The sequence below is a fragment of the Herpailurus yagouaroundi genome, unplaced genomic scaffold (genome assembly GCF_014898765.1).
Source record: "Herpailurus yagouaroundi ecotype Mexico unplaced genomic scaffold, PumYag 159, whole genome shotgun sequence".
NCBI lineage: Eukaryota > Metazoa > Chordata > Mammalia > Carnivora > Felidae > Herpailurus > Herpailurus yagouaroundi.
Window position 1 is genome coordinate 28612723 of NW_024412400.1, and position 11841 is coordinate 28624563.

General features: G+C 39.2%; 1 protein-coding gene across 3 annotated transcripts in view; it reads left to right on the forward strand.

Annotated features, from left to right (window-relative positions):
- The first annotated feature begins 645 nt into the window (after positions 1 to 645).
- The window catches only part of DNAJC13 (DnaJ heat shock protein family (Hsp40) member C13), a 129311-nt gene continuing 118115 nt past the window's right edge, over positions 646 to 11841 (forward strand). For 2 of the 3 annotated variants that reach the window (XM_040480197.1, XM_040480198.1), the window contains exon 1: positions 647 to 902. The gene's annotated coding sequence lies outside the window, so the exon portion shown is untranslated. Of the gene's footprint in view, positions 903 to 11841 lie in introns of all 3 variants that reach the window. The other variant, XR_005792057.1, reaches the window with a different exon arrangement.

The window sequence follows — 11841 nt, forward strand, 5'->3', positions numbered from 1 at the left end:
TCTCGGCCCTACCATCGACGGAAAGCCGGAGGCAACACCTAAGTTTTAGTCTTGGCGACCCCCCCAGACCAGCAAAAGTTTAAGCCCTCAAACTGTCGTTCTGCAAGTTTTAATAGTGGTGAACCTGCTGACTCGCAATCCAGCCAAACCGCGTAGTAGGCTGACTCTTCGGATTGCCTCGTGTATATTTCACGGCACTTGAAGTCCAGCGCGAAGCTGCGGAAAGGATTTAAAACAGGACATCTGGGACTTAACAGCGTAAATATCCGGACCGCACAACACCCGGCAGGACTCAGAACCACACGCAGAAGGGCGTGACCTTAGGAGAACACGCCGGAGGGGCGTGGCTCTGCCCGAGAGGGCGCGAGCGCTCCGGGGTGGGTGCTTCTCGGCACGCACCAAGGGGCGGAACCCCCTCACGCGCTGCGTGGACTCCGGATCCTACAGCTGGCCTCGTCACTTTGCGCATGTGCAACTTTTGGGGGGCGGGCGGGTCGTAGAACGCGGAATTTCTGGGAAGAGGGGGCGAATGGGATGGGGAGAGCCGAGAAATGCCTGCGGGAGGGCGGGACAGAAGGCGGAAGAATTGAAATCAGCTGACCGGGTCTCGTGACAGCCTGGGCGGTGGCGACGCAGGCGTATTGGAGCACGGTCGCTGAAAGCCTGAGTGAAGATGGCGGCCTCCAGAGTGAGCCTCTGAGAGGCAGAGGGAGGAGGCGGAGGGGGCGGGGAGGCCGCGCCGCCGCGGCACCAGGAACCCGCGGCAGCGGAGCTACAGGGCCCCGACCGGGGAAAGGGGAAGTGGTGAGGCGGAGGAGGCTGGGGTGCACCTCATCTCACTCCGGACGCGGAGCCGGCGGCGGGAGGAGCTCGGGCTGGAGCCTCTCCAGCCTTCCGCGAAGGTAAACCGCTCTGGGCACCGGCCTCTGGGGGCTCTTTCTTACCCCCTTCTCACGCCACGGATACTTGAGGGGCCGAGCACAGGAAAAAGAGGGGTGGTGTCTTGGCCTTCAGCTATTAAAGAAAGCAGATTACCCTCCCCCAAGGCTGCTGGTCTGGTTTCTCCCGTCGGATCCCCCGTGTCTAAGTGACAGTCTCCCAGGGTGCTGCCTTGTTCAACCCCACCCCTCTTTTTTGGCTTGTTTTTTCGTTTTCTACCCACCGTGGCCCCCCAGATCCGCTCTTTACAGCCTTACCCCCACACACCCCTGACTCCCCTCTGGACTCCGCCCTCGGGATTCCCTTCCAGCCCTCTAGTCTGAACACACTTGCTGCTGGATGCCGGCAACTCTCGTTTCCTGGGGTCGGCGACCCCCTTTTCCCCCCACGTCCGGTGTAGACTTTTGGACTTTCTTTGCTTAGCTTTGTTTCGTTTTGTTAGGAGATGGGGAGCACCCGCGTTTTTTTTTTTTTTTTCTCCAGTCTCTCCTTTTTCCAAAATCAAGTTTATTCTCTAAGGTTTTTCCTTTTCCTGCAGGGAAGCTTATTTTCAGTGGTCTTTTCCTTCACTGCCGTGGTTTTTGCCTTTGAATGTGGCCTTTGGATTAGGTGAAGTAGGACTGAAACGCTCAGTGAACTAGCAGTTGAACGCAAATTTGACTACACTGAAGAAGAGTGTCTTCCCTTAAACTGCGTTGTTGTAGGGTGTTCAGTTAACCACTCTTGTGTTGAGATTGTTTTATCAGTTGATGTCTTGAGATTGTATCCTTTATCAGTTGTTGGGGGGGCCAGTAAAAAAATCTCCCCCTAATGTGGCCATGGTTTCCCAAAGTGATAATTTCCCTTCTCTGCTTTCCCTTTTACCCTGCCGTGATTCCCCTAAAAAAGGAGGGTCTCTTTGCCTGATGTTTTTAAGTTCTCTATTAAGGACTTTACACTATATAGGGTTATTTTGAGCCTCTTGGAGTGTAACGTCTTCGGGGGAAAAAAATTCAGAATATTTCTTCAGGATCTACCCTAGTGATTGTTTCACTGTATTTTTTTTTTTTTTTTATAGGGCTGATGGATTTCTAGGTTTGAAAATACTGTCTGCAGAGTTTGAGGAAATTACAGTGGTTAGGTTTTGTAGTATATTATCACTACTCTGAGTCTATAGGGATATGAAATAGGACTTGCCCTAAAAAAAATTATTTATTTATTTATGTATTTAGAAAACTGCTTGTCAGAAACTCCGTATCTGAAAACGACTTGATTCGTGTTTCTTTGGTTTCTGGAAAGTGCTTTAGTGTTTAAACTGAATGTAGTATGTAACCTAAAACCTTGTTAACATTTTAAATGTAATATGAAACAGTATTTAAACAGCTGTATCTCAAACTTGGCTTTTGCTATTAATATTACAATGGGACATAAGTCCTGTTTAGAAAATGTTACACTGTATTCCTAGCTTGAAAACAGGAAATAGAACATATTAAGGGAGGAAAAGAGGAGTCAGAGGGTTATTAAGAGATAGGAATGTCAAGAACCTTAAACTTATAGTCCGGTTCATGGAAAATACCAGCATTTCCATTCCACTGGGAGGCAATGGATATTCCTCTTTTTCTAAAGTGGCAGTAGTGAATAGTCTATAAAATATATGAGCACTTTGAGTGCAAAAGTTATGGAATGATGGAAAGCAGGAGTTATTTGTAAGAATTTAACTTTACCCACAAATAAATTGAAGCTGGTTGCTAAGTTGGATGTAACAATGCTGGCTTTATTAAATTTGTAGAAAGGTTGATAGTTGAATCTGGTTCTCAATAGATAATAAATTACAGTTGAAAAGAAAAGGACCTGTTTTAACTTAATTTGGCTCAGTTCCTTAACCAGTTCTGTTTACACAGGTGATTTTGAGATTTCCATTGCACTTTTCCCCTGCTTCTCTGATTGAGGTACTTAAAATGAGTAAATTAGATGCAAGACTGTGCAGATAAACTGTAACAAAGATTTGGTTGCTAATAGTTTTAGGCCTAAATGTTGACTGTAATGTCTAGCAGGGGTTAAAGGGCAGGTGTTTTGAAAGAAATCCTTTAAGACAGTGTTTCTCAATTTCATTAAACCTAATAAAGACCCCCTTTTTATTCCAAATAATTTTTAACACCTGCTTTATTGTCCCAAGATAGTTTTTAAATAATACAGCCACCTCTGGCTTTGGTCCTGGGATAAAAAGCAGCTTTGCTCTCACTGTTGCACCAGAAAAGAATGGGACTAACTTTAAATTCATGACTTTTTTTTTTTTTTTTGAAATCTGTTAAAAAACTGAGGTCACAGAGCAGACTAGCCCAGAATTTAAGGAGACAGAGTAGACCTTCATTGGACACAGCTGGGTATTGGCAAGAAGCGTTGAGCTAGAAGAGCTGACAAATTGATGAAAGCTGAGTATACCTTTTTCCACGCTTTTTCTCCACAAACTCACTGGGCATTCCTAGAAAAGATTGGAAAGAACCTTGGGGAATGTCTGTTGTTGGTGCTGACTTAGAGGAGGAAAATAGCAGTTTTCAGGAGGGGCACAAAGCTCTGATTCTTTCTATTTGCTGCTTTTATGGAGCAAAAACCTTAATCTGTGGAGGGAAGGATATCTCTGCTGGCCTTGTTGGTGAGCATTCAGTGAGCTGGGGGAAGACCAGAAAAGGGGAAAGAATCTTCTCAGGGAGGGGTACTGAGCTTAAAATTGCTGCCAGCATGAATAAGATCATACCCCTGAGATCCAGAGATCTAGTGTATGCCTAAGACTGAACCTTAATTGAAGCACAAAGACTATCTCCAACCTCCTACCATCATAAGAAGTTTTGAGTAACAAGTAAATGCAGAGTATTATTAGGTGAGGAACTAGATTATGCAAAGAGTACAGCACAAAGGATCAAATAGACATTGCTTTAGTAAACCGTCCTCACCATGGGCACCAGCTATTCTGCACATTTGAAGCCTGTCGAACACTGAGAATAACCACAGCAACAGCACATCAAACCCAGCCTAACTTCTAAACAGATCACAAACACTGCACTAAAGACCTAGCAAAGACAAGCCCATTTTCAGTTACCACATTTATTTGCCTCAGTCTCTCTTGTTCTATACATGTTCAGCTTCCAACCAAAAATTACGAGGCATGCTAAATGGACAAATTTTTTTCTCAAGAGAAAGCAATTATCAGAAGTACACTTAGATTAACACAGATGCTATTATCTGATAGGCAGTGTAAAATGACTATAATGTTAAATGTTGAACAGAAAAGTGGACAGTGTGCAAGATGAGATGGGTGGTTTCACCTGATAGAAACTATAAGAAAGAATCAAAAGAAATACTAGAAGTATTAATACACAGTAAAGAAATGAAGAATGCTTTGGGGCTTATCAGAATTGACAGCCAAGGAAGGAGTCTGTAAACTTACAGATGATAGAAGAAATTACCCAACTGAAACATGAAGTTAAAAAAAAAAACACCCAAGAGCTTGGGGATAGTATCAAACATTTTAATATATAATGACTGAAATCACAGAAGAAGAGAGAACAGAGCAGAAGAAATACTGAATTGTTTGAGGAAATAATAGAAAATTTTCCAAAATTAATGTCAGACATCAAACCACAGATCCGGAATCTTAGAGAACACCAAGAAAAATACCCATGCCCCCCCAAAACTCAAAATACACCTTGACATCATATTTAAATTGATGTAAACAAAGGAGAAAGAAAATCTTGAAGGTAGCCAAAGAGAGACCTGTACAGAGAAACAAAGAGTTAAAGTAGAGAGACCATGCAATCAAAAAGACAATTGAGTGACAACTTTAAAGTACTGGAAGAAAAAAAGCAAAAATATTTTTCAACAATGAAGACAAAATACAGACATTCTGAAACAAAAGCCAAGAGGACTCAAAGTATAATCTTTCCATTTACATGATAGTTGCATTCCTAGAAAATTATACTCATATTAAACTCTGCAAAATGTACTTTGTGATTTATATTTAATACAGAATTAAAATTGGCATTAGTTATAAGTAGGTTTTTATGGATGTGAATGCCCACTTGGATATTTGAAAGTCAACTAAGGGTAGTTCTTCAACCCATAGGACTGTCTTATACGTTGAGGGGTATCTAGCTCCATTCACTGAATCATAGTACTGTAGTTCCCCCATCCCCCTTTATTCACTTTTCACAGTTTGAATTACTCAAGGTCAATAGCAGTCCAGAATCAGATGATCCTCCTGATGTCAGAAGGTCAGTAATAGCTAATGCTATGTTACAGTGCCTGTATCATTCCCCTCATGTAATCTCATCACATAGGTATTTTATCTCAAATCAGGAGGAGGCTGACAGTACAGTAAGATATTTTGAGGGACCATAGTCCCATAACTTATTGCAGCATGTTGTTATAATTGTTCTGTCTTATTATTAGTTATTGTTGTTAATCTGTTACTGTGCCTAACTTCTAAATTAAACTTTATTATAGGTAAATATGTATAAAGACATAGTCTATATAGGATTGGATACTATGTAGTTTCAGGCATCTACTAGGGGTCTTGGAACACATTTCCTATGGGTAAGGGGCAGGGGGACTACTGTAGTGTTTCTAATCATAGTGTCTCATGGGGCAGCATCCTGCCCCAACCATTACTGTAAAATTGTAGTCAGTAGTTTTCAATACATTTTTCTGCTTCAGCAGTTTTCACATGCTCAGCACATGCCAATCAGTAACATCTCTTGCAGTATGGAATGATTCCTAATTGTGGATACTCCTTTGAGAGTCAGTGATGTAGGGATATTTTTGTAGTAAGTAACTTAAGCCAGCATGGTTGTGATCATCTTTGCTAACTTAGACACAGTTACATTTGCAAAGTACAGTTAAGTATGGTTCACTAAGATGTTTATCAATAAAGATAAACATAATTTGCTAGTAGCTCTTTTCACATGCTCCTAACTTTATTCAACAGCCTGCATATTTGAGTTTTACTTGTACTTTTATGAACTGCTTATAAAGAAGAGTGATCTCTAAAACAACAAAGTTAATTCATTGGGATTTTATAGTTGAAGCATTATAAGTTGCCCTTAGAAGTGACCACACTGCCTAAGCAGTGTTCACATATTTAGCACATGGTCGTTGGTAATATCTCTGTGCAGTTGATGAGTAAAAATGTGATACATATTTTTTAAATTTATTTTGAGAGAGCGAGCATGAGTACGTGTAGGCACCAGCAGGGGAGAGGATAGAGAGAGAAGGAGAGAATCCTAAGCAGGCTTTGCACTGTTAGCACGGAGCCTGATGTGGAGCTCACAATCATAGACCGTGAGATCATGACCTGAGCTGAAATCCAGAGTCGACTACTTAACGAACTGAGCCACCATGTACCCCAAAATTTGATATTTTGATGAACAGATCAAAAATAAAATCCCAAAGCAATGTAAAATAATTATATGTTTTGATTTTGTCAAGAAAGTTGCCAGAACACAATGGAAGGATTGATAAGGTTGTGAATATAGGAGATTCCCCCTAATATTTTATAAATCCTATATTATAATATTTACATTTTTTTACATGTTTTTCAGACATGTATTCCTTAGTCATCTAGTGCTAGGTTTTTCTTTCCCTCAAACTTCTACTTGAGATGCAGAATGTATTTTGGATGTTTATCAAATCTGAGAGTAGTTAAAGCCATTCCCTCGCCCCCAGCCTTAGATCTGCTGGGTTTAATTTTAAAAGTGGAATTTTCCTTTTTTTTTCTTTTTTTTAGTTCACTGATAGATTTGGGAGTGTTCTGTAAAATGTGTAGAACTATGGGAGAGTTAGGAATAATAGGGAAATTTCAGAAAGAGCTAAAAAAAAAGACCTAAATGCTGTTGCTATTTTGTGTTGGGTGAAAGGGAAATTACAGCAGCCTAAATGTGTCTTTTTTTTTTTTTTTTTAAGTTTGTATATTTATTTTGTGAGAGAGGGAGAATACAAGCAGGAATGGGGCAGAGGGAATCCCAAGCAGGCTCTGCACTGTCAGTGCAGAGCCCAATGCAAGGCTCAATTTCACCAACCAAGAGATCATGACCTGAGCCACCCAGGTGCCCCAACTCCTTGTCTTTTAATAGTGTATTTGCATATTAGGATGCTTACTATTAAACTTCCTCTAAGATGTATTTGTAATATGCTTGGGTAATTAAACCCCTATTATGCATTTACTGTAGTGATAGAAAAAACAGCAACAAGTTAAACATGGCAATTGAAAGTCTCCTTTACCCATTAGGGTCTACTTAGTGTAACAGCAAGACTATTAAGTACCTGTTTGTGAGCTGAAGAAGAGCTTATTGAACTAGTATGTTTTGTTCTTGCAAAAGCCAGGTTAGCTTCAAAGATAGAAATTATGTCTAAAAATTTTCAAGAATGTGTACAAACTAAAAATCTGTAAATGATCAGTGACATTGATTTCACAGTATTTGCTTAAGTGGACATGTTTGCAGTTTTTAGGTGAATATTCAGGGCATTTTTAAGTTTTGGAAAGGAGAGTCATAATCATGTGTCTTTCTTGGAAAAAAACTTTTTTTGTTACAACAGAGGTCTGTTTTGTGAAAAGTAAGAATTATTCCCTCAGATGAAATCAGCATACATGTGATTAAAATATAGACAGCAATTTTTTTCAATGTTTGATTTATATTGAATAGGAAAGGCCAACAAAATTAACTACTGTGATATTTATGCTTGCCCTTCCCCTGATTAAGATAATATTAAAAGTGTTCTTTTAGATTTAGTGTTTGCTTTTGAGTTTCCCTTGCCCTTTTATTTCATGAATATATGTCTGGTTTCTAATTGGAAAGGAATGGGTTTTTTTAAAAATGGGTAGGTGGATCTTAGATTATTTTGGAAGTATTTAAAAGCTCATTTTGATACATCAGTGCAAAGGTTTCAGTATTGTAACTTTGGGGCAATTATTTGGAGATCTGTTGGTCAGCTGAAATTTGATAATACCACTGGCTTTCTTTGCTAACCACATTTATCTCTGGAGTTAGTGGGTTCTTCAAGTTTAGAAAGCTGAGGTAGGATGTATTCAAACCTTATTTTGTGATCTGTTTAATAAAGATCCCTATACAGTAGGTATTATATAAGTTACATTTACTGCTTTGTTGTTTATTTACAAAGAAATGCTTTTACCTATACTTGTGTTCTATATTAAAACGTGAAGCTGAAAATTAAAGATTCAAGTTCGTATCTGTTTTCCCCCATACACAGAACATTCTAAGACAATCTAGTTGTAGCTTTTTAATCTGGGTAAAAATTAATGTTCTGTTAACTATATTTTGTGCTTGTTTTGGCAGCACATCTACTAAAATTGGAATGTTAGGGGCGCCTGGGTGGCGCAGTCGGTTAAGCGTCCGACTTCAGCCAGGTCATGATCTCGCGGTCCGTGAGTTCGAGCCCTGCGTCAGGCTCTGGGCTGATGGCTCGGAGCCTGGAGCCTGTTTCCGATTCTGTGTCTCCCTCTCTCTCTGCCCCTCCCCCGTTCATGCTCTGTCTCTCTCTGTCCCAAAAATAAATAAACGTTGAAAAAAAATTAAAAAAAAACAAACAAACAAACAAAAAAAAAAAACAAGGAATGTTAAACATATTTTTACCTTTTTTTGAAACTGAACTAGCCACTCATATTTTGAATTCAGTTACAAATAAAACTAGGCCTTTAAGAAGCTAGTATTAAGGGGTTCTCTTTTTGGTTATTACTCAAGATTATTAGCTTTTGCCTTAGCAGTGGTTCTCCTTCCCCCTGCATTTTTAATAGGATATAGCTGTATGAGGAAATATTAAGTTGATAAATTAGTTCCTATCATGTGACTATATACCATATTTTCTGGTGTAGTGTTACAATGTAGCAGAAAAATATTTCTCTTATAGGAGAATTTGGTCAGAAAATAAAGGTAAATGCAGTTCCCCCCCCCCAAATAAATTTTTCATCTATAGCCAAGTTGAAGGAACTTTACATTACATATTCATATACTCATCTCCCAAGATTTTCACATTAACATTACTGTACTTTATCATATTTCTATCCACCTTATTTTTTAATGCATTTCAAACAAACTCGTGTTTTTAATTCATTACTTGAAAGCAGAGTTAATTCTTCATTTTACAGACTCGAAGTGGAAAAATTAGTATCTTACCAGCTCTCTCCCAAGTTGTAATTGGGTAAAAATTACTCTGTTGGTCATGCAAAATGTGTGCTTTAAAGGCAGATAGCCTTTATTAAAGCCATTTCCTTAATTTATTCACTAGTGTGTCAATAAGAATCCCCAACTTAACAGTAGTTTGACCTAAAATTTTTCAACTTTATGATGGAGTGAAAGTGGTATACCTTCAGTTGAAATCATACTTTGAATTTTGGTACTTTCTTCAGGCTAGCACTATGTGGTAGCATAGTCTCATGATGCTGGGCAGTGGCAGTGAGCCACAGCTCCCAGTCAGCCACACAGTCACAGGGTGAACAACTGATAACGCTTACAACCATTCTGTTCTTCATTTTCAGTATGGTATTCAATAAATTACATTGAGATATTCAACACTTAATATAAAATAGGTTTTGTATTAGATGATTTTGCCCAACTGTAGGCTAATACAAGTGTTCTGAGTACATGTAAGGTAGGCTAGGCTAAGCTATGATGTTCGGTAAGTTAGCTGTATTAAATGCATTTTCAGCAGATTATGGGCTTATCAGGATGTAACTCCATATGAAGTCAAGGCACAACTATTTTTCTGACTATACTCATGTCTGGCTAAGTGAAGGCTCTGTTTTTACTTAAGATTTGCACATAACGTTTAATTTTGCTATGTGTGCAAATTCTTTTGCTTCTAGCTTGGCTGTAATCTGTCTGCTTGGGTGCTGTGGTATCCAGGCGGTTTAACCTGCTCTTTGTTCTTAGTATCAATTTGATGTAGGCTCCTGCTCAGTGTAGACTCTCAGATCCTGTGGTTTTGTGTCACAATTGTATCTTCTGAATGATCTTATTTTATTCATAAATGATCTTAAATGGATTGCCAGTTTGTGCTGCCAGTAATAAATTAGAGAATGTTAAGAACATTAAATGTTGTTGGAAAGCATGAAGCAAGGGAACTCATGAATAGGGTGAATCTAGCCAAAATGCCTGTGTTGTCCTGAATTTGACTTTTTAACCCCTGGAAGAACACTTCTCTCAAAATAACAAAATGCAAAGTTGCAAAAAAGCTCTGTTGGTGGTGTAATATTAAGATTTGGAATGAAAACAGGTGAAGCCAACTTACAAACATTGGAGACGCTTCCAATGTGATTAAGTTACAAAGGAAATGGAAGCTTGTGTTTTCTCATCAAAAGGTAGGTCTTTAAGAATTTGAAGAGGGACACTATTGCAGGAATGAAGGAGATGAAATTTAAGCAATAATTAGTTTGAACAATATATTCTTGCTAACTTGAGTAGCATCTCAGCAACTGGCAGGGTAGCAAGTGCTGATGATGCAGCTGCTACCAAGATCTCATATAATAATTTTTTACATGTTCTTAGTTGGATACCTCAATGCTATTTAGAGAATGTGCCTATAAGTGACTGTTAATGCTATTACCTGGTTGATGCTTGAGGGACTTGATATTAGAAATGTTGCAGATTATAGGGGGCTTGGGTGATTCAGTCAGTTAAGCATCTGGCTTTGGCTCAGGTCATGATCTCACCTTTGTGAGTTTGAGCCTTCATCTGGCTCTTTTCTCAGCACAGAGTCCACTTCTGATCTTCTGTCGCCCTCTCTCTGTCCCTCCCATGCACGCTCTGTCTCTCAAAAGTAAATAAACAAAAATTGTTGCAGATTTTCATGACTATTAATGGGAATTATGGTTGCTTATGAGTTTTTGCCTGTGAGCAATAATTTTAGAACCACTTTTAGAGCTTATTAAAGAATCTGTAAATATTAATGGAGAAATATGTAAATATTAAATGCAGCATAAATTATTTTTAGGGAGTGAAGTTCTTTTTTCCAAAAGTTTCTTAAATCATAGTTAACTTGTAAGTATCAAACATAAATTTATTTTTTTTTGTTTTTATTCATTTTGAGTGATGGTGGGGGGAGGGAAGGGGAGGGGTAGAGGAGAGAGGGACAGAGAATCCCAAACAGGCTCTGTAGGGAATCTGATGTGGGACTCGAACCCATGAACCCATGAGATCATGACCTGAGCTGAAATCAAGAGTTGGTTAAATGTCGGACTTCGGCTTGGGTCACGATTTCGTGGTTTGTGAGTTCGAGCCTCGCAGTAGGCTCTCTGCTGTCAGTGTAGAGCCTGCTTTGGATCCTCTTGTCTCCCTCTCTGCCCTTCCCCTACGCGTGTGCGCGCGCGCTCTCTCTCTCTCTCTCTCTCAAAATAAATATTTAAAAAATAGTTTGAAAATAAAAATATTATGTTGGTTTCATCTAAAATTTCTAACCAGTGAAATTCCAAATACCTAAGTAGGAGGGGGTATTTATAATGTAATAAGTATCATTGACTTGCAAAATGGTAGTATTTTATAGGACTAAAGTTGCAATAAAGAAAAGCTAAATGTTAGGTTATAGTTGACTTCGTAATTTTTAAAAATTTCATCTATTGTGGGGTGTGTGTCTCACTTAAGTGTTGACTTCAGCTCATGTCATGATCTTTTGTTTGGTGGGTTCGAGCCCATCCACCCCCCATCTGTGTCTCCCTCTCTCTCTGCCCCTGCCCTGCTCATACCCTCTCAAAAATAAATTTTTCAAAAAAGTAAAAAAAAAAAAAAAAATTCATCTATCATTATCTGGACCTGTCATATATTTTTTCTTTTTTTTTTTTTCAACGTTTTTTAATTTATTTTTGGGACAGAGCGAGACAGAGCATGAACGGGGGAGGGGCAGAGAGAGAGGGAGACACAG